Source organism: Patagioenas fasciata, chromosome 22 (assembly GCF_037038585.1).
Source record: "Patagioenas fasciata isolate bPatFas1 chromosome 22, bPatFas1.hap1, whole genome shotgun sequence".
Lineage (NCBI taxonomy): Eukaryota > Metazoa > Chordata > Aves > Columbiformes > Columbidae > Patagioenas > Patagioenas fasciata.
The window spans coordinates 8,156,248-8,179,357 of record NC_092541.1 but is presented as its reverse complement, the minus strand read 5'-3'; the positions used below and the strand labels follow the sequence as shown (position 1 = coordinate 8,179,357).

At 53.8% G+C, this 23,110-nt stretch overlaps 1 pseudogene; it reads left to right on the top strand.

Moving 5' to 3' along the window:
- The first annotated feature begins 14,859 nt into the window (after window positions 1-14,859).
- LOC136115646 (dynein axonemal heavy chain 9-like) overlaps window positions 14,860-23,110 on the top strand; it is a 108,910-nt pseudogene continuing 100,659 nt past the window's right edge.

The window sequence follows — 23,110 nt, the reverse complement described above, 5'->3', positions numbered from 1 at the left end:
AAGGGGGTCCCCATGGTGCGACAACGAGCTCTGGGGATAAAGGGGGTCTCCAGGATGTCACAATGGGCCCTGGGGACAAAGGAAGTCCCCAGAATGCCACAATGGGTCCTGGAAAGAAGTGGGGTCCCCACGGTGTCACAATGGGCCTTGGGGACAAAGGGGGGTCCCCAGGATGTCACAATGGGCCCCGGGGACAAAGGGGTCCCCAGGATGTCACAATGGGTACTGGGGACAAAGGCGGGGTCCCCATGGTGTCACAATGGGCCCTGGTGACAGGACGAGTCCCCACGGTACCACTATGGGCCCTGGAGACCAAGGGGTTCCCCGGATTTCACAATGGGCCCTGGGGACAAAGGGGGTGTCCATGGTGCCACAATGGGCCCTGGGGACAACGAGGGGTCCTGGGACGTCACAATGAGCCCTGGGGAGAAAGGGGGGTCCCCACCCTGTCAGAAGGGACCCTGGGGACAAGGTGGGGTCCTGGGATGTCACAATGGGCCCTGGGGACAAAGGGGGTGTCCATGGTGCCACAATGGGCCCTGGGGACAAGGGGGTCCCCAGAATGTCACAATGGGCCCTGGGGACATTAGGGGTCCCCACGGTTTCACGATCTTAACCCTTGACACCCCCCAACTACTGGGTCCTTAGGGTTACTCCCGGGTCCCTCCTGAACTGAATCCCCGCCCGAACTCCTGGGTCTGATAGAGGGCACGAACATTTTAAGGGTTAACAAAACATAATTGGGTGCCCACTAACGAGCCAACCCTTTAGGGCTGAGCCACACGAGCCCTTAGTTCAGAGCTTTAGGTGAACTCATGGTAAGGAAACCAGAACCCAGCAGTGCCAGGATCAGGAGTTTTACGGCACCAGCTGTGAACTCGAGGGGACGAGAGAACCGAGATTTACAGCAAAAAGGGGGTGCCAGGCTGGGTTCAACCGACCTGGAGCTTGGGTCCCAGTCCATTCAACACAAGGAGCCAAACCTGAGGAAGCTGAAGGAGCCTTCATCCAAAGACCCCTCCTCCAGAGCACCAGGTGGCGCCGCGCAGGCGAACAGGGGGCGTCCGGGCGGAGACTACGGCAGTGATGAGCGGGAAAGGTTCTGGATGTGTGCGGGCGCTCCGGGGTCGTTGGGACACGAGCACCTCGCTGTATTTAAACGCAGCTCCTGCCGCTCGGAGCGGCGCACGAGGGGTGGAACCATCGCTCCCCTTGCGCCCGACGGCGAAACGAACGCAGCTGCTCTGGAGCCCTGCGGGGTGTGGAGGTTCATGGCTCCGGAGGCTGTAAAGTTGTTTCTGCGCCTCCGTTCCCCTCATGCCCCCCCATTCCCTTCACGCCGACCCCCAATCCACCCCCCACCCGACCCCCAGCTCCCCCCAAACCCCGACCCCCAGCTCCCCCCCCACCCCGACCCCCCAATGCCCCCCCCGACCCCCAATTCCTCCCCACACTCGCCCCCAATGCCCCCTCACACCGACCCCCAAGGCCGCCCCCGCACACCAACCCCCCAATTCCCCCCTCAAACACCGATTCCCAATGCCCCCCCACTGGACCCTAATTCCCCCTCGCACTGACCCCCAACGCCCCCCACACCAACCCCTAATGCCCCTCACATCGACCCCCAAATCCTCCCCACACTGACCCCTCAAATCCTCCCCAGACCGAGCCCCAACTTTTCCCCCACACCGAGCCCCAATTCCCCCCACAATGACCCCCAATGCCCCCCCCACGCCAGACCCCAATTCCCCCCCACACCGACCCCCAATTCCCCCCACACTGATCCCCAATGCCCCCCCCACACCGATCCTGATTCCTCCCCACACTGACCCCCAATGCCCCCTCACACCGACCCCCAAGGCCCCCCCTGCACTGACCCCCCCCACACCGACCCCCCAATTCCCCCCTCAATCACCGACCCCCAATCCCCCCCCACTGGACCCTAATTCCCCCTCGCACCGACCCCCAACGCCCCCCACACACCGACCCCCAGTTCCTGCCCCCCACACCAACCCCTAATGCCCCTCACATCGACCCCCAAATCCTCCCCACACTGACCCCTCAAATCCTCCCCAGACCGACCCCCAATTCCCCCCACACCGAGCCCCAATTCCCCCCACTGACCCCCAATGTCCCCCCCCACACCAGACCCCAATTGCCCCCCACACCGACCCCCAATTCCCCCCACACTGATCCCCAATTCCCCCCCTCACCCCGACCCCCAATTCCTCCCCACACCGACCCCCAATTCCCCTCACACTGACCCTCAAGGCCCCCCCTGCACTGACCCCCCCACACCGACCCCCCAATTCCCCCCTCAATCACCGACCCCCAATCCCCCCCACTGGACCCTAATTCCCCCTCGCACCGACCCCCAACGCCCCCCACACCAACCCCTAATGCCCCTCACATCGACCCCCAAATCCTCCCCACACTGACCCCTCAAATCCTCCCCAGACCAACCCCCAACTTCCCCCCCACACCGACCCCCAATTCCCCCCCACACCGATCCCCAATTCCTCCCCACACCGACCCCCAATGTCCCGCTCACACCGACCCCCAGTTCCTCCCCCACCGCCCCCCAACTCCCCCCTCACACACCGACCCCCCCAATTCCCCCCTCACACCGACCCCAAATCCCCACCCCCACACTGCCCCCCAAATCCCCCCCTCACAGCGACCCCCAATGCCCCTCACACCGACCCCAATTCCTCGCCCCACACCGACCCCCAATGCCCCTCACGCCAACCCCCAGCTCCCCTCACAACCTCCACCAAAACGGCGGCGCCTCCCTCTCCTCCCTCCGCCTTTTCCCGCCACACACCCCCGGCACGTGACGCCGGCGAGGGGGCGTGGCCGTCGAGGAGGGGGCGTGGCCGGCGGGGAGGGGGCGTGGCCGGTAGGGAGGGGGCGCGGCCGGCGGGGAGGGGGCGTGGCGGGCGGGGAGGGGGCGTGGTCGCGGCGCCGGCGGGCGGGAAGCGCCGGGGCGGGAAACGCCGGGTGAGGCGATCGCGCCCCCTCGGGTCCCTCGTGTCCCTTCATGTCCCATCGTGTCCCATCGTGTCCCTCGGGTCCCTTCATGTCCCATCGTGTCCCATCGTGTCCCTCGGGTCCCCTCATCGTCCCCTCGTGTCCCTCGTGTCCCCTCATCTCCTCAGCACCCCCGCTGGAGCCCGCCCGTCCCTCCCCTCCAGGAGAGACCCCGGGGCTGGGGCGGATCCGCCATCAATCCCCCCACAGACTTTTTCCCTCTTTCCTCCCCCTTTTCCCTCTTTTCCCTCTTTCCCCCTTTATCCCTGTTTCCCCCCTTTTTCCCTCCCCCCCCTTTTTCCCTCTTTTCCCTCTTTCCGCCGTTTTTCCCTCTTTTCCCTCTTTCCCCCCTTTTCCCTCTTCCCCCTTTTTCCCCTCTTTTTCCCTCTTTTCCCTCTTTCCCCCTTTATCCCTGTTTCCCCCCTTTTTCCCCCTTTCCCCCCTTTTTCCCTCTTCCCCCTCTTTTCTCCCTTTTTCTCCCTTTTTCCCTCTTCCCACCCTTTTCCCCCTTTTCCCTCTTTCCCCCTTTATCCCTCTTTTCCCTCTTTCCGCCCTTTTCCCTCTTTCCCCCCTTTTTCCCCCTTTTCCCTCTTTCCCCTTTATCCCTCTTTCCCCCCTTTTCCCCTCTTTTTCCTCTTTCCCCCCTCTTTCCCCCTTTTCCCTCTTCCCCCTTTTTCCCTTTTCCCCCCTTTTCCCTCTTTTTCCTCTTTCCCCCCTTTTCTCCCCTTTTCCCTCTTCCCTCTTTTCCCTTCTTTTCCCCCATTCCCTCTTCCCCCCTCTTTCCATCTTTTCCCTCTTTTCCCCCTTTATCCCTGTTTCTTCCCTTTTCCCCCCTTTTCCCTCTTTCCTCGCTTTTTCCCTCTTTTTCCCTCTTTCCCCCCTTTTTCCCTCTTTCCCCCCTTTTCCCCCCTTTTCCCTCTTTCCTTGCTTTTCCCACTTTTCCCTCTTCCCCCCTTTTTCCCCCTTTTCCCTCTTTCCCCCCTTTTTCCCTCTTTTCCCTTTTCCCCCTTTTCCCTCTTTCCCCCCTTTTTCCCTCTTTTCCCTTTCCCCCCTTTTCCCTCTTCCCCGTTTCCCTCTCCCGTTTTCCCGTCCCTCCTCCCATTCCCATGCAGCCCAACCCCTTCCCCCTTTTCCCCAGAGCAGTTTTCATACAGATCCCCCCTTTCCCCCCAGCCCCGAACCCCCGGGGGTTTCTCAGCATCAGCAGCCACTTCACTCCCCCCCAATTTAACTCTTTGTGTCCCTTTTCCAGGCTCTTTGGGAGCCCGGGTGTCCTGGGGCCGCTCTGGTTTTTGCTCCGGGGTGTTTGGAGCCCGGTGACCATGGACCTGTTTCCCTTGGGCGACGAGCTGCGTGGCTTTGCCCAGAGCCCCGGGCTGCTCTGCGGGGAAGCGCTGGACCTGAGCCTGGAGCCCAGTCTGAGCCTGGAGCCCAGTCTGAGCCTGGAGCCCGACCTGAGCCTGGAGCCCAACCTGAGCCTGGAGCCCGACCTAGAGCCCAACCTGAGCCTGGAGCCCAACCTGAGCCTGGAGCCCGACCTGAGCCTGGAGCCTGACCTAGAGCCCAACCTGAGCCTGGAGCCCAACCTGAGCCTGGAGCCTGACCTAGAGCCCAACCTGAGCCTGGAGCCCAACCTGAGCCTGGAGCCCGACCTGAGCCTGGAGCCTGACCTAGAGCCCAACCTGAGCCTGGAGCCCAACCTGAGCCTGGAGCCTGACCTAGAGCCCAACCTGAGCCTGGAGCCCGACCTGAGCCTGTAGCCCAGTCTGAGCCTGGAGCCCAGTCTGAGCCTGGAGCCCAACCTGAGCCTGGAGCCCAACGTGAGCCTGGAGCCTGACCTGGAGCCCAACCTGAGCCTGGAGCCCGACCTGAGCCTGTAGCCCAGTCTGAGCCTGGAGCCCAGTCTGAGCCTGGAGCCCAACCTGAGCCTGGAGCCCGACCTGGAGCCCAACGTGAGCCTGGAGCCTGACCTGGAGCCCAACCTGAGCCTTGAGCTCAGTATTTACTAATGATCAGTATTTACTAATGATGGTCAGTATTTATTAATGATGATCAGTAACTATTAATAACGGCTAGTATTTATTAATGACGCTCAGTATTTATTAATGAGGGTCAGTATTTATTAATGATGATCAGTATTTATTAGTGGTGATCAGTAATTATTAATGACGCTCAGTATTTATTAATGATGGTCAGTATTTATTAATGACGATCAGCATTATTAATAAGGATCAATATTTATTAATGGTGATCAGTATTTATTAGTAACAATCAGTATTTATTAGTGATGGTCAGTATTTATTAATGGTGATCAGTATTTATTAATAACAATCAGTATTTATTAGTGATGGTCAGTATTTATTAATGGTGATCAGTATTTATTAATAACAATCAGTATTTATTAATGATGGTCAGTATTTATTAATCGTGATCAGTATTTATTAATGATGGTCGGTATTTATTAAGGACAATCAGTATTTATTAATGATGGTCAGTATTTATTCATGACAATCAGCATTATTAATAAGGATCAATATTTATTAATGGTGATCAGTATTAATAATGATCAGTATTTATTAATAGCAATCGGTATTTATTAATGATGGTCAGTATTTATTAATGGTGATCAGTATTTATTAATAACGATCAGTATTAATGATGATCAGTATTTATTAATGATGGTCAGTATTTATTAATGGTGATCAGCATTATTAATAAGGATCAATATTTATTAATGGTGATCAGCATTTATTAATAACGATCGGTATTTATTAATGATGGTCAGTATTTATTAATGGCGATCAGTATTTATTAATGATGGTCAGTATTTATTAATAACAATTAGTATTTATAAATGACAATCAGTATTTATTAATGACGGTCAGTATTTATTAATAACGATTGGTATTTATTAATGACGATCAGTATTTATTAATGATGGCCAGTATTTATTAATGATGATCAGCATTATTAATAAGGATCAATATTTATTAATGGCGGTCAGTATTTATTAATAACAATCCGTATTTATTAGTGATGGTCAGTATTTATTAATGGTGATCAGTATTTATTAATGATGGTCGGTATTTATTAAGGACAATCAGTATTTATTAATGATGGTCAGTATTTATTCATGACAATCAGCATTATTAATAAGGATCAATATTTATTAATGGTGATCAGTATTAATAACGATCAGTATTTATTAATAGCAATCGGTATTTATTAATGATGGTCAGTATTTATTAAGGACAATCAGTATTTATTAATAACGATCAGTATTAATGATGGCCAGTATTTATTAATGATGGTCAGTATTTATTAATGACAATCAGCATTATTAATAAGGATCAATATTTATTAATGGTGATCAGCATTATTAATAAGGATCAATATTTATTAATGGTGATCAGCATTTATTAATAACGATCGGTATTTATTAATGATGGTCAGTATTTATTAATGGCGATCAGTATTTATTAATGATGGTCAGTATTTATTAATAACAATTAGTATTTATAAATGACAATCAGTATTTATTAATGACGGTCAGTATTTATTAATAACGATTGGTATTTATTAATGATGATCAGTATTTATTAATGATGGCCAGTATTTATTAATGATGATCAGCATTATGAATAAGGATCAATATTTATTAATGGTGATCAGCATTTATTAATAACGATCGGTATTTATTAATGGTGACCAGTATTTATTAATAAGGGTCAGTATTAATGATGATCAGTATTTATTAATGATGGTCAGTTTTTATTAATGGTGATCAGTATTTATTAATAACGATCAGTATTAATGATGATCAGTATTTATTAATGATGGTCAGTATTTATTAACGGCGATCAGTATTTATTAAGGATCACAGTCTCACAGTATCACAGTATGTTTGGGATTGGAAGGGCCCTGGAAAGCTCATCCAGTGCAATCCCCCCATGGAGCAGGAACACCCAGCTGAGGTTCCACAGGAAGGTGTCCAGGCGGGTTTGAATGTCTGCAGAGAAGGAGACTCCACAGCCTCCCTGGGCAGCCTGGGCCAGGCTCTGACACCCTCACCAGGAACAAGTTTCTTCTCATCTTTCAGTGGAACCTCCTGTGTTCCAGCTTGATCCCATTGCCCCTTGTCCTATCATTGTTTGCCACTGAGAAGAGCCCGGCTCCATCCTCATGGCACTCACCCTTTATATATTTATAAACATTAATAAGGTCACCCCTCAGTCTCCTCTTCTCCAAACTAAAGAGCCCCAGCTCCCTCAGCCTTTCTCCATAAGGGAGATGCTCCACTCCCTTCATCATCTTTGTTGCCCTATGCTGGGCCGTCTCCAGCAGTTCCCTGTCCTTCTTGAACTGAGGGGCCCAGAACTGGACACAATATTCCAGATGGGGTCTCACCAGGGCAGAGTAGAGGGGAAGGAGGACCTCTCTTGATCTACTGACCACCCCTCTTCTTATACACCCAAGGATGCCATTGGCCTTCCTGGCCACAAGGGCCCAGTGCTGGCTCATGGGCATCCTGTTGTCCACCAGGACCCCCAGGTCCCTTTCCCCTACACTGCTCTCTAATAGGTCATTCCCCAACCTATACTGGAACTTGGGGTTGTTCCTGCCCAGATGCAGGACTCTACACTTCCCCTTGTTAAATTCCATCAGGTTATCCCCCGCCCAACTCTCCAGCCTGTCCAGGTCTCTGATGGCAGCACAGCTTCCAGTGTCAGCCACTCCTCCCAGCTTCGTGTCATCAGCAAACTTGCTGATAGTACACTCAATTCCCTCGTCTAAATCGTTAATGAATATATTGAATAATATTGGCCCCAGTACTGACCCCTGAGGCACTGCACTAGGTTCAGGCCTCCAAGTGGACTCCGCACCATTGACCACCTCACTACTCTATTGTCTACACGACACCTCCTCAACTTAGCGGTGAGGATGCTGTGCAGACTGTGTCAAAGGCTTTACTGAAGTCAAGGTAGACCACATCCACCGCTCTGCCATCATCCATCCACCTTGTCACATTCTCATAAAAGGCTGTGAGGTTGGTCAAGCATGACTTACCCTTGGTAAAGCCATGCTGACTGCCCCTAATGACCCTCTTATCCTTGACATGCCTTGGGATGACACCAAGGATAAGCTGTTCCATTACTTTCCCAGGGACAGAGGTGAGGCTGACCCGTCTATAATTACCCGGGTCCTCCTTCTTGCCCTTTTTGAAGCCTGCAGTGACATTTGCTTTCCTCCAATCCTCGGGCACCTCTCCCGTTTCCCAAGACTTGGCAAAAATGATGGAGAGCGGTCCAGCAATGACTTCAGCCAGCTCCCTCAGCACCCGCGGATGCATCCCATCTGGGCCCATGGATTTATGGATGTCCAGACTACTTTATTGTTCCCTAACCCAGTCCTCATCGACTAAAGCAAACTCCTCCATTAACCTGGCTTCATCCGGGGTCTCAGGGGTACAGGGTTCCCCAGGACAGCCTCCAGCGGAGTAGACAGAGACAAAGGCGGCATTCAGCAATTCTGCCTTCTCTGTGTCTTCTGCCACCAGGGCACCCACCTCATTCATCAGTGGGCCTACATTGCCTCTGGTATTAGTTTTATCTGCTATGTATTTGAAAAAGTTCTTCTTGCTGTCCTTGACCCCTCTCGCCAGCTGTAATTCTAAGGAGGCCTTGGCTACCCTAGCTGCCTTCCTGCATCCTCTATCAGCAGCCTTATATTCCTCCCAAGTGGCCAGTCCCTGCTTCCATGACCTGTAAACTCTCCTCTTCTGCTTGAGCATACCCAACAGATCCCTATTCAACCACGCAGGCCTTCTGGCTCCCTTCCTCGACTTCCTACGTGTGGGGATGCTCTGATCCTGAGCATGGAAGAAGCAATCTCTGAATGCAATCCAGCTCTCTTGGGCCCCTTTTCCTTCAAGCAGTCTTGCCCATGGGATTTCCCCCAGCAATTGCTTGAAAAGGCCGAAATTAGCCCTGCCAAAGTCCAGGGTTGCAATTCTACTTGCTATTCTGTTCCTGCCACACGAGATGCTGAACTCCACCATCTCGTGGTCACTGCAACCCAGGCAGCCCTCGACCTTTACTGCTTCGACCAGACCCTCTTTGTTAGTGAGGATGAGATCCAGCAGTGCACCTCTCCTGGTTGGCTCCTCCACCATCTGCATGAGGAAGTTATCATCAATGCGCTGGAGGAACCTCCTGGGCTGTGCTGGCTGGCTGAATGGTCCTTCCAGCAAACATCAGGGAAGTTAAAATCACCCACAACAACCAGGGCCTGTGACTGTGAGGCCACTCTCAGCTGCGCATAGAAGGCCTCATCAACTTCCTCAGCCTGATCTGGTGGCCTGTATTAGACACCTACAACAGTATCACCCCTGCCAGCCTGTCCCTTGATCCTGACCCATACACTCTCAACTCGTTCCTCGTCCGCTCCTGGGCAGAATTTACTACATTGCAGTTGCTCTCTCACATAGAGAGCAGCTCCACCACCACGCCTGGCTGGCCTGTGTTTCCTGCTGGCAGAATGTCTCACAGCCCCCACTGAGGAGGGCAGGGGGTGGGAGATGGGAGCGCGTTTCAGTTTCCAGATCCCAGGACAGAGCCCAAACCATCCTGCCCTTGAAATCCCATTCCTTGAGCTGCACAGCTGGTGGGCTTCTGTGGACAATCATGTTAAAAAGCATCCTTCAAGTGTTTGTGTAATACGTCTAGGAATGTCAGTTTTTAAAGAAAAATAAAAGTTTAACAGGCTAATATTTAAATATCTGTAAAATAGTACTCTGTATCCGTGATAGCCCCTCTGGCAATGACAATTAAATAGATATTTGCACTATAAGGCATGATACGCCACCCACAAGCAGACATCTAAGTGGTTCAGATGAAGGGTGGTCTGGCAAACGTCACCTTTGTGTCCCCAGGTGCACGGACACTGCTCATGTGCCTCTGCAGAGAGTGGCAGGAGCTGGATCCCCTTCTCGGGACAGACTCCTTCCAGGAGAGACACAGACACAGGGGGAACTCATCAGGTCGTTACAGCATTTCCCTCGGCATCAGTTTTGACACATTGGGTGCTGTCCTGTGACTGCCCTTTCTGCACAAATGATCATAAAGAGACAACCATTTAGTACAGCATGGTCATGAAGGGGCTGTTATGGACAAGAAAGCTCACCATGAACTCTGGAGAGAGCGAGGAAATTTATAAGAAGCACCAGGAAGAACCAAGAAGCTCGAGGCCTCTTCTGAAGAGCGGGAGGCCCTGAGCAGCCGTGCTTGGCCATGTGTAGGTGTGGGAGAGGGTCAGGGCATGTCAGGGAGAAGCAGTGAGATGGCCGATGGCTTCAGTGAACCCTTCCAGCCATGTCTGAGCCCAGAAATGGAAAGCAGTTGATGTCTGCAGGTGGAGGAGGAACAGGAGGAAGATTTTCCTGGGAATATGGAAGGAAGAAAGGCCTCTCTTGGGCTGATCATGTATGGCAGTGTCATTTCCATCCTGGGGGCATGGCTGTGCCTGGGAGATGGGGAATGGCTGCTGCTGGGGTGTTTGTGCTCAGCCATGGCCCATGAGCTGACCCTGCTCTGCTCCTCTCTTACACTGCCCACGCTTGGATGGACCTCAGGAATCATCCATGAGCCTGGTGGATCCATGAACCTCCTGGAGTGATGGGTATGGATCCAAATAGAGGATTCAAGCAAGTTTGGGACTGGGACATTGAGGTGATTGGTGACCATTGCCAGATGTATGAAAGAAGCTGGATGAGTTGTGAGGAACTCACAGGCATTTGCAGCTCCACAGAAAACCAGAGCCTTGCACTTAAAACAACAGCACAGAAAACCCACCCCAAAACACAAAACACTCACACTGACCACAGGAAAAGCCTTGGAAAACACTGGAGAAAAATCTACCAGGTCCCAGGGGTCAGGGCTCAGCCATTCTGGTGATGAACCAGCATCAAGGGCTCACATGGCATCAGAGCCACCTCCACACGGCCCTCACCACCTGTAACCAGTGTCTCCAAGTCTTTCCTTCACCGGTCTCCAGGGACAGGGACCTGCACTGGTTGTTTCCTTCACAGCTGTGTCAGTGATGGCCCTTCGTGGGGTCCCACACACCCTCAGAAACTTGGGGTTTGCTTCTGCCTTTCACTTCATGAGAGGTTTGTTCGTTGTTTCAGCATCTGCAGTTCAGGATCATGGCAGCAGAGGGCTCATGAACATCTGAAATGCTCTTACAAGGCAAGGCTCTGTGCATCTTTTTCCTAAAGGCTTCAAGTCTGTTGTTGATGATTAGGGAGATTTCAGAAATAGTAAAACAGAGAGCATTTCCATAATAAATAGCAATAAAGCTAAATTTCTTCTATTTCCTTCCATGCTCAGTTTTCATTTTCTGTAATGGTGTCTGAGTATCTGAGTTGCCTCAGGTCACCCTGACTTGAGCCCCATCCATTGCTGGGTTTTCTCCAGACTCCTGAGTTTCGGAATGAACTCCCAGGAGACCTTGCTGGTGAAGATGGGGGCAAAGAAGCCGTGAAGAACCTCAGTCCTGTCTGATTGTACTCTTACAAAGTTCAGCAGGAGGCCCACGTCTCTTGTTTTAAGGAAACTGTGTAAGCTCGTCTTGCTGCCTTCATTCTCCCCTGCAGCTATGAAGTTCAGATCAGCTTTGGCATCATCTTTACATCGATGGACAAGGTTTCTGAATTCCTCCTCTGCAGCTTCCCCTGCTTCCACCTCCTGTGTGCTGCCTTTTTGTCCTGGAGCTCCATCAGTTCAGATGAGCAGCCTCACAAGATAAATGCTTCTTTTCATGGGTTCTCAAAGAAATCATTCTTGTGCTTGGAGCAGCCTGTCCTGTAAGGCTGCTCTGGTTTCCTGAGCTTCTTCACCTTTCAGGCCTGCTTCCACGTAACCACCTCATCTGCCATCCCCCAGTACGTCAAAGCCTTCTCTGGAGCCCACCAGCCTGTGCTCTGCTGCTGGCCTTCCTCCCTCCCCTCTGGTGACTGGGACCCCACTGTTTCCTGGTCACAACAGCCAAGGTGGACACTGACGTTCACATCCCTCACCAGCTCTTCCTTCTTGATCAGGAATAGATCCAGGTGAACATCACCCCTATTGGCCCACCAGGCAGACATGTTAAGAAGTCGGCCCAAGATCACCTCCTGGCCAGTGAGTGTCAGGGTCATTACAGTTCTCCATAGGAACCTGCTCATTGACTGGAGACATCCTAAGGTTGCTGACAGAAGATGTTTTCCATTTCTTCTCCACGGTCAAGTAATTTGTAACATCCAACTGGATGTACATGGCTAAGTCTTGGAACTGGGAGTGAGAGTGGCTGGGCACCTCACCTCGCTGACTCCTGAGTCACCCATGTCAGGAAGACGTTGTCAATGAGCTCCAAAACCCTCCTTGTCCCCAGCCAGGAGCCTGGGAGGTGTGGGACCATAGTCCTGCCCTTGGCCTTGCACAGCCCCACATCACACTGTCCAGGAAGGGCCCTGGGCAACGTGTGAGGGACAGGATCTGCCTTCCCAGGGCTGGGGGTCAGGGCTTGGCCCTTTGGTTAATGAAACACATCCAGGTTTACTCAGCATCAGAGCCACCTTTCACTTCATTACCCTTTGTTCTGCTTCAAGTTTTCTGTCCCAGCTGCCCTGGGGATGGTTTCTCAGCTGTGTCCCTCAGTGGGATTCTTTAACATTACAGGAAACTTTGAAGTTTAGATCTGAGTTTGACTTCTTCAACTTGCCCTCAGGGTCTGAGGTTCATGGACTCAGCACCAAAGCCACCAGAGGGGTCATTAAAGTGCCTTGGGCTGCTCCTGTGCTGCTGGGCTGGGCTGGGCTCCTGGGACAGAGGGAGCTCCTGGCAAGCGGCAGCGCTGCAGAGAGACAGCTCTGCCCAGGAGCAGCTCCTCTGCACACGCAGCAGGGCTGAGGGCTCTGCCTGGGGATCTCAGGGAGATGAGCAAGGCAGAGAGAGATTAAAGGTGGTCAGGACTGGGAGGATGACTGAGAGCTCACTGGAGGAGAAACCTTTGCAGCCCTTGCCATGGTAAGTCTCTGGGGGCAGGGCAATGCAGCTGTAGCTCCTGGAGGCATCTCCTAAAACTGGTACAGGCACAGCTGGTGGGATCTGTAAGGAGGGGGCTCTTGTCAGGCAATGTTGAACAGCTGTGAAGCTGGGTGAGCACCCAGGGGTGCCCAGGGCTGTCCTGCAGAGCAGGGTCCCTGCACCCCAGGGCTGTGCCAGGCAGGGACTCTGCCGCCTGCCAGGGTCAGCGCTCAGCCTGCCCGGGGAGATCCCATGGCAGCAGCTGTGGGTGGAAGGAGCGACCCCCGGCAGGGCAGGCAGGGAGCTTGTGGGGTTGGAGGGTGCTGTGTGGGTCAAGGCTGCTCAGAGCGCCAGATCAACCCCACGGACATGGCAGAGAGTCCTTCTGAACAAGGACATCAAGACAGCAACAGCTGCAAGGGAAGGAGTCTGTGCTTTCAGTTTTCCACTCTTGGTTGTCTGGGTGTGCAGTGGGAGATGGGGATTTATTTCTCTCTTTGGAGAAGACACTGAGACCCCAGTTCTCGTTAGGACTTGTCTGAGCTGCTCCTGAGCCCCTGCACACACAGAGCTGCCCCTGGGCAGTGCCAGGCGGTGTGAGCAGGACAGAGCTGAGCACACAGCGGGTGGGACGGGGTCTGTGACACGGACAGGGAGCAGACCCAGGGACAGAGACACAGCTGCAGGAGCACAGCCATGGGCAGGAAGAGTTAACTGCTACCAGAAATGCTGGGGACAGGATTTCGGAACCTCTCTCACATCCCCTGCAGTGCAGACACATTTCCCAGTGCAACCCCTGATCTCCTCTCCTCTCCATCAGAGCCTCTGCCCCGAAGCCATGGGGTCCAGGTCCTGAGTCTCCACCTCAGCAGCTGGACCTCCAGGGGAAGGGTTCCTGGAACGTGAAACACAAAAAAGGTGCTAAAAGTACTTGCTCTACAGTGTCATTTCATGAGTGGCAGCAGCACAGTCGGGTAAGGAGAAGGTTCCACAGCATGCCCGTCTGCCTTTCTGTCCTTGCTTTATTTCTCAGAAGCACTGCAGTGTTCTTCCCTGTTTCTCCACCTGTTCCTGGAGCTCTTGCTCTCTGGGGTTGGGGTGGGACATGCAGCTGAAATATTCCCATGGTATGCATGGTCTTAGGAGCAAAGCACCGTGACTCAGCCTAAGTAGATCTGCCGCTTATTCTTTTGTACTGCCAGCAGATTGTGGAAGTAGAGTATAAAACCCATCCTTATGGAGAGATCTTTGCATTTTAGGCTTAGTCTAAGTAAGTGGGACCGGCGGGCAAGGACTGAACCGGAACGGCGGGGCGGTTGGTCCTATGCAGGGACAGGAGCTGGACGCGACCGAGCGAGCCTCTCGCGGGTGGCTGCGGGACAGTGTACGCGACTCTACGAGTCGAGCTTTTCGACCCTCGCGATCCGTGCACACGCTCGGCGAGTCCGTGTCTGGAGTTTCGGGGCTCGCGCGTGGCGTGGGGATGCGGGTTTCGTGGCGGTGTTTTTTTTTTTTTTTGGTGGGGGTTTATTTCGGCAGGGGCGGCGGGGTCGTGGTGGTGTCGTCGTGCCCCCCACCCGCACCTGCCGCCGCCGCCGCCGTATAATTTCACTTCGTGTTCCGGCTCAGACTGCACGGCGAGCACAAACACCCTGCCCCCCGCCCGCACCCCAAAGCGCGGTCTCTCCCGCCCTCGCCTTGCCCCCCGCCCCCTCCGGCCCACCCGCGGGAAGGGCCGGAGGGGGTCGGCAACTGCGCGCGCCGCGCATGCGCGCTCTCCCCGCCGCCCGGCAACCGGCCCCCTGCCCCCCGCCAGGTGCCCAACGGTCAGTCGCTCGGAGTCAAGCCCGTCGGGCGGGCGGTCGCGGGGAGGCCAGCGCGGGAGCGTCTTGCCGATCGGCCGAGGAACCCCGCGCGCGGGTAGGCAGGGAGGCAGGCGGGCCGGGACGGGGAGACGGGGACGGGGACGCGGTGTCTCTATGCCTCCCCGGGGGGAGGCAAAGCCGCTGGCGGGGTCCGTTTCTTCTTCAGCCCGCGGCCGGGGCGGGCAGCGGGCCGAGGGACCGAGCGAGCGAGCCACCGAGGAAGAAGCGCGGGAGGCGGCAGCACGGGCAGGTGAGGGGGTTAGGCCTCCGACAGCGGGGCTGAGAAACCGCGGGACGCCCGCGTGCCCCCCCCCCCGCCGTCCACCCCCCCCGCCGTCCACCCCCCCCGCCGTCCACCCCCGTCCACCCCGGGCACGGAGCCGGCAGGGACGCCCCGGCTTCCCGGGGGGGAGGCGAACTCGCTGGCGAAAGGCCGGGGCGGGGGGTGGGGAGGAACTCTGGGCGGGGATGGGCGGCCGGGCTCGCTGCGGCGGACTGGGGCGGGCAGGCGGTGGTTGGGGCCGGGGAAGGCCGCCGCCTGTGCTCTCATTGCCCCTCCTGGTACAGTGTTATTTGGAGCACAGAGTTTAGGGGATGGACAGTGAGCAATGAACGGTTATAGAGTTGAAAAGAAAAATGACCCTATCTAAAGGACAGTCTCTCCCAGGGTGTGAGTCTCTGCAGTGCAACCCTTTGCTAATTGCAAGGCAGAGAGCAGATGATTCAGTAAGTGGGGTTTATGGACCACAAATAGACATTAGTAGAAAAGATGCCCTGGGAAGGTTCAAAATATATGGAGGTACAAATGCCTGGGTAGAATGGATCAAATATATGGTGCAAAGCCTAAACGAGCAATTGCTATGCCTGTGCGGCAGGAAGGCCTGTGGCCCAAGTGGTACCCTTCCCTCTGGGGTGGAGCGAAGATTGACAGGGGATGGAGTGCGTCTTAGCCTTATGCCAAGACTCTACGGCATGGAGAAATAAGTCGTGTCATACTCTCTCCCTCCTGTTTCCAGCTTTGCAGGGAAAAATATCAAAATCCCCCTGGCATTTTCAGGAATAATTGGAAATCATACTGCCTGTCTCTCACGACGCGGCAGGAATGATACCAAGTTCCTAGGAACATGAGTAGGTGTGCAGAGACACGGGAAGTTGGTCCTCATATGTCCTCAAATGCTTCTTGAGTGGATCTTTGGTGGTACTGTGGGAAGATGACACTTCATTCCATTTTACCCCCACTGGGAAGGTACCTGTGACGTCGTACAATTGGAAATTCCTTTTACCCTGGCATTTGAACCCTGTGATCCATCAGGGCAACAGAAAAAGGAGTTGAGGGCTTTCCTCTGATGACAGGGTTTATTTCAATTAGATTGGGGTCCCCAGAGGAGTCCCCAAGGAACACAAAGCAAGAAGTCAAGTTAGCTGCGGGTTCTGAGTCCTTTTTGTTTTGGTAGGTAACTACAAACAAGAATGTAGACGGGATAAATAACATTTATTTATAAGTTATACTAGACAAGCAGTTAAATGAATCACCAAACAATTAGATGCTACTAGTAGAATGGCATGGGAAAATAACATGGTCCCAGATAGGATGTTGGCAGAAAAAGGTGATATATGTCTAACCACAGCTTCAGCAGAAGAATTGGCTGAGAATTCAGGTGTAGATAGTCCACTCATGGGATTGTTAGAATCTTGGTTTGTAATATTGAGAGAAATTACTTCTTTAATCGAAGTAACAGAAGCACTGATTTCTATAGCGTGCTACATCATTCCGTGTCTGCGAGGACTTGTTCAACACCTTATTGGACAGCTCTATCAAAGCAAGTGCCTTTAGGGCCACTGCCATGCTCAGATAAAATGATCCTGCTAAAAGAAGGGGGGTGGTGCTGGCAGTGTGGGACAACAGCCTGCGTGCTTCAGGGTGGGGGCAGCGGCTGGTTCTGTAGTTAACAAAACAAGAAAAAGGCCCCTCCCGTCATGGGGTTGAAGTTTCTTCTGTCCAGGTTTTCATTAGTGTTGCCCCCATATCTACCAAAAATTCTACTTGTTTGTTCTTTTGGGTTTCTTCTTCCCAATGCGGGAAGCACCACCCAGGCTGGTCCCCCAGAAGGACCAAAAGGTGACTGTGAAAAACAGAGTTTTCCAGGTTGCGCCCGGGTTACCCTCCGTGGTGTTTCGCAGGCTTTCTTCACTCTAGAATGGCGAATCCAGGCATTCTGTTCTCTGATATTGGTAGCAGTCAGGGGGTCTTGAAATGGACCTTCCTATTATGGTTTCAAAGTTTTCTGCAAAAGACTTCACATACTCGTCAGTAAAATGTGGCCCTCAATCAGAGGATCTAACAGCTGGGCCTCCAAGCCTTGGTATTATTTTGTGTATCAGTGTTGTAGTCACCTCCTAAGCTTTTGCTGTCCTGGTAGGGAACGCTTCTGGCCAACCTGAAAAAACATCAGTTAATACCAACAAATATCGGTACCCCCCTTTTCCTGGGAGTTCTGAACAATCAGTTTGCCATTGTGGTCCAGGCCCATTCCCTTTCCCCATTTGACCCATTTCTAGCTTGGGCATATTTTTGGGATTAGTCTGGAGGCAAAGATCACACCGCTGTCACCTCTTCCACAGTAACAGACAAATCTCTAGCTCCTGTCTCCCTAATCAAATGTTTGCGTAGTGGTTCTAGTCCCCAAGGCCCCTTCTTCTGCTCTTCCCTTCCTAAAGGCCAAACCAGGTGGGAGAAAGCCCCACTGTGTTTGCTTTTTCAGGAGAAAAATAAGTGCTAAAAAGCCACTTTGGGGGTGCCCAGGTGGATCCAGTGGTATCCAGACCCCCCCCAGAGGGAGCATCCCCCAGCACCCCCAAGTCCTTCGCAGGGCTGCTCTCAGGCCCTCCATCCCCAGCTTGTGTGATACCCGTGGTTGCCCGGGGCAGCTGCGTCTCCCAGGCGAGCTGGGTCCCGCCCCGGCCCGCCCCCGGCTCCTCGCAGTGTCCCTTCCCCCGGGCAACGCGGCTCTTCCCCGCAAACACCCGCCGGTGCCGGCCGGATGGAGCAGGCGGTGGAGCCGGTGCCCGGCGCCGAGCGGCTGTGCCGGTGCGCGGCGCGGGGGCTGGGGGTGCCGGCGGAGCGCTGGGAGCGCTGGGCAGGCGGGGAGGCGGCGGGGCCGCTGCTGCGGAGCTTCCTGGCGGGGCCGGCGGGGCCGGCGCTGCTGCTCTGGCGGGGCCCGGCCGGGGAGCTGGAGCTGGGGCCGCCCCCGCCGCCCCCCGCCGCCCGCCGCAAGGGGCTGTTCTTCCTGCGGGCCCCCGGCGCCGGCCCCGGGGAGCTGCTCTGCGGGGACCTGCCCGCCGATGCCCTGCGGCACTTTGCCGCCCTCGTGGAGGAGGTGAGGATGAGGGGCCACGGGGGCAGGCTCAACAGGAGGAGAAATTTGTTTGCTGGGAGGTGCCAGAGCCTGGCCCAGGCTGCCCAGGGCGGGTGTGGAGTCTCCTTCTCTGAGACATTGAAACCCGCCTGGACCCACCTGTGTGATCTGCTCTGTGACCCTGCGTGAGCAGGGCTTGGACTGGGGGATCTGCAGAGATCCCTTCAACCTAACCAGGCTGGGATCCTGTGAGGCCTGGGCAGCCCCGGAGGTGCAGAGGGAGCCCTGGCACCCATGAGTACCGGGTGCCCCTCGCACATGGCAGCGGGGAAGGTGTCCCCTCCTACAGACAGGCTCCTTGGCCTCCCTCCCTTCTCTGCTGATGCACTTGTACCCTTAACTCTGCCCTTTGCAGTACCATGGACGGCTTTAGAACTCATATAAACCACCTGAATGCTGATCCACATCAGCTCTGTCTATCAGTGGGGTCCTTGTGGGACTGATGTACCCACAGGTGCTGGAGGGGACATCTGCAGGTCACCTACTCCAAACCCCTGCTCAAGCAGGGCCATCCAGAGCCAGTTGCCCAGGGCCATGTCCAGGTAGCTCTTCAGTATCTCTAAGGATGGAGACTTCACAACCTCTTTGAGCAACCTGGGCCAGTGCTCGATTACTCTCATAGTGAAAAAGTGTTTTGTGATGTTCAGGAGCCTCCTGTAGCTCAGTGTCGGGTTATCTCAGGTGGGCTGATGTTTTCTTAAAGAGATCGTCAAGAGGTTCGAGTGCTTTTGCTTTGCTGTGTTATTAGCCTGAACTAGACAATGTTGTTTCGGTTTATTCCTGATGGCTCCTCACCGGGAGAAGTCTCAGGAATGAGGCTGTAATGGGAAAGCAGAGGAGCTGCTGGATTTGAGAAGCTCTGATCATGATGTTTGGTATATTAAGATGGTGACTGATAGATTGGATTCCCAAGAGCAGGCTGCCAGACTGGTTATCCTGGTTTTGTGAGAAAACACATGATTTATACGGGGAGCTTTTGTTTTGATGAGCCCCGTGGTCTTGCGAAGTCTGCACAAACAGTGGTTTTGCATCACGGCTGGCCAATAGCATTGCAAGCACCGTCTGCTATGGGTAGATGGTGGGGTAGGAACACTTTGGCAGATCCTGTTAAATCCTGTTTTCTGAATGCCTTTGGGAGCCGGGATTGTGCGTCCCAGCTGCGTGTTTGCAGGCTTTGCTCTCCCCTGTGCAGACATGCAGTATTTCTGCAGGGAGCAGATTGTGCCTGGTTTTCATCCTATTTTCCTCTCAAGCTTCACTTGAAGGCAAAAGCAGCAGTGGTGCTGGGTCAGGCAGATGGGGTGGGTCTGCGTGAAGGTGAAAAAGGTCTTGAATTTCCTGGGGTTGGGGTCGTGTGTTCCTCTGCCCACACTTTGTCTTTATTCAGTGAGGGGTCACAGCTGGTGACCTTGTCCACTTGTTGCTTCACTCCTGCGGTGCCGAAGGGAACACACCTGCTCTGTGGGCTGGGGCTTCATCCTGAGTCCAGTTATCATTTTAACAGTCAGAAAGAAAATGAACGGCTATCATTTGCCTGGTTACAACATCACTGGCATTAGCAGTCCACATGCTTTAAGTAATAGAGACACATCTTGCTAATAATGCAGCTAAAACTGCTGAAGGTGAACTCGTCAGCACCTGCCCGTGTGTTCCCTGGGGTTGTGCTCCCCCTTCCCACGGCTCCCTGGGCACGAAGGTGGCTGGTCGGGTCTTCTTCGGGTCTACAGAGCCAGCCACAGTTCCAAAGAGTCTTCAGCATCCTGGGACAGCACCATGGAGGTGCTGAGCTGCTTTATTCCGTTTCAATTTTATGTCCATTTGCAGCTATTTTTATGCCTTTAGTCACCTCCCCCCCTCCCCTACCCCCACCCTGAGTCCAGTAACACAAAGGGCTGTTGTTTGTCACTAGGGACAACCTGGCTTTGTTAGGCTGTTGCCACAGGCTGGTCCCAGTGCAGAGCCAGCCAGGATAGGTGACAGACACGGTGTTGCTGTCACAGCTCAAACAAGCCAAAAGCAGCTCAAATCTGGGCAAACCCCGACCAGCCCCACAACCCCATGCTGCCGGGTCAGTAAAAGTGCTGATAAAGGCAAAGCTCCTGTTTGGTGGGCTGCAGCTGGGACCTGGGGGACCCTCACCACCAGTGTATCCCAGGGGGTACCAGCAGACCTTCCCTTGCAGCACACTGAGCTCAGCCCAGCCCTGGCAGGCTCAAAGGGCAGCCTGACGGCTGTGCCCATGGGCAGGGACATGGGGACCAAGCACCGGGGACAGTTGTGAGGGCAAGGGACAGCAGCCCATGGGGCCATCTCCAGTTGCGGGCTTGAAAGGCTGGGAGAGCCTGGGGATGGGGCTGCTCACTTTGCCTACTGGCTTCCACCCTCCTTGGCTGCTTGGATTTGGGGAAAAGGGTGTTCTGCTGTATAAAGTGGGCCTGTAGAGATGCCCATTCATCATCAGCTGCCTCTATTTCACATGGGAACTGCTTGAGACAGCAATGAATATGGGTCTCCAGGCTTGGCCAAGCACAGACCTCAGAGCCTGGTGGCCCGTCCGTCTCCTGCTGCACTTTTTTCTCCATTGGTCTTCCGTGACTCCCGCTGTAGGTGATCGTGCCCATCCTAACGAACAAGAAGAACCATCAGGGCTGGCCACAAGTGGTGTCACAAGACATCGTGCGTCATGTCCACAACCTCAAAAGTACCATTTTCACAGTTGTTGGCCAAGTAGACGGCAAGACCTTGCTGCCTCTCCCAGCTGGCTCAGAGGGAATTGAGGACATTGATCTGGAAAATGAGAAATCGTGAGTACCACCCCAAAATAACAGGTTCTGGAAGGTCCAGAGAAGCAGATGCGTTTGTACATCAAGTTGTCATCGTGTCTGGGCTGCGTGCGTGCCCCTGTGGAACCCCAGGAGATGTGTGGGTGCAGTGGAATGAATCACTCCTCAGACAGGACGTGGTGCGGGTGGGATTTTGTGAGAAGTTACTGCTTCCAAGGCAGTGGGGTGACCTGTCCTCAGCTTCCCAGCCCACTTGGTGGTGTTTCTTGCTGAATTAAGTGAGTTAATGACTGCAGGGCTGTAGAATATTTTGAGGGAGAATGGTATGGGGAGAGAGAATCTTGCTGGATGTGTGAGTCTCCAGGTCAGATCCTGAACCTGAATGGATCTGATGTGACAATGACTGGCTGTGCAGAGAGGTGGCGACTGGCTCTTCATTTCCACCATTCACTTTATGAACAGTGTTGTTGCCCACACTGCTGCAGACATTCAGCCATTTTCTCCAGAGTGTAATTCCTATATTAAACCAGTGACAAAATCTTATGGGGTTTGATTGTTTTGTGGTTTTGAAATGTGAAACCCTGTAAAATCCAGCTGCCCACACGGCCATTGGAAGTAGATCCAACTGAGCAATGCACATCAACAAAGTTAATCACGTACTCTGTTTACTACAGCATGGAACGGATAGATAAATCTCTGGTGTATGCCATGGAGTCGGCCATCATAGACTGGAGCCACCAGATCCAGGAGGCACTGAAGAAAGAGTCTTCAGAGCCTCTCCTGCAAGGCAGCAATCCGAACCCGAAGGTGGAGCTGGAGTTCTGGAAGAACAGGTACCCAGAGCAGCCTGGCCAGTGCATGGTGCCCTGTGGTGCTGGTTTTGTGTAGAGGGAGAGTGCTGGTGGTGGAGCTGCTAATTCCATGAGTTGAGAAGAACAGGCCACTTGGGGTTCATGTAGGCTTCAACTAAGGAAAATTGCTCCCGCACAGAAAATCATCATGATCTGCAAAGTGCCTGGGAGGTCACTGGGCAGCTGGCTGTGTTTTAACTTAGCCCCACCACAGAGGCTACACCTCAAGGGACTTTTTTCAGAAATGCCCTTTACAGAATCCCAGGCTGGTTGGGCTGAAGGGCCCTCTGCAGATCCCCCAGTCCAAGCCCTGCTCACGCAGGGTCACAGAGCAGATCACACAGGTGGGTCCAGGCGGGTTCGAATGTCTCAGAGAAGGAGACTCCACACCCGCTCTGGGCACTCTTTCGTCACTGTTCACTAGGAGCCATCCACAGGAGTAATTGCTGATGGACACCTGCTGGGGGCTGTCTGGAAATGGTGCATCTCAGCTGGCTGCTGTTCATCTGTCAGGGCCGGAGGGGCTTTAGATGCTCAGGAGCCTGGGAGTGGTATTTCCTCCTGCCCTTTGAAAACCTTTGTGCTGTACTGGTTCAGGCTGACTCGGGGCAAAGCCCTGCTGGCTGGAGAGCTGTTGCTAATGCCTGCAGAAACACGATGGCTTTTTTTCAGCGATGTTCTGTCAGTAGCAGAGCTGCTGTCATGCTGAACTCAGCACTTTCTGTCCTGTAGGGTTTGTCTGTGCCTCATGCAGCTTTCTCCCATTTCCACAGTCCATGTGTAGCTGGAGGAAGCCCTGAATCAGGCCCAGGGGAAACAGATGATGTTGGGGGACAGCTGATGACCCGGTGTAGGTGGGTAACATGGCCACCAGCATCCTGGTGTGCATCAAGAACAGTGTGGCCAGCAGGCCCAGGGCAATGACTGTCCCACTGTACTCAGCGCTGGGGAAGCCAAACCTCAAATCAGTTTTGGGCCCCTCAGGCCAAGAAAGACCTTGAGGTAGTGGAGTGAGTTGAGAGAAGGGAATAGAGCTGGTGAGGGGCTGGAGCACAAGTGTGATGGGAGTGGCTGAGGGACCTGGGGGGTTCAGCTGGAGAA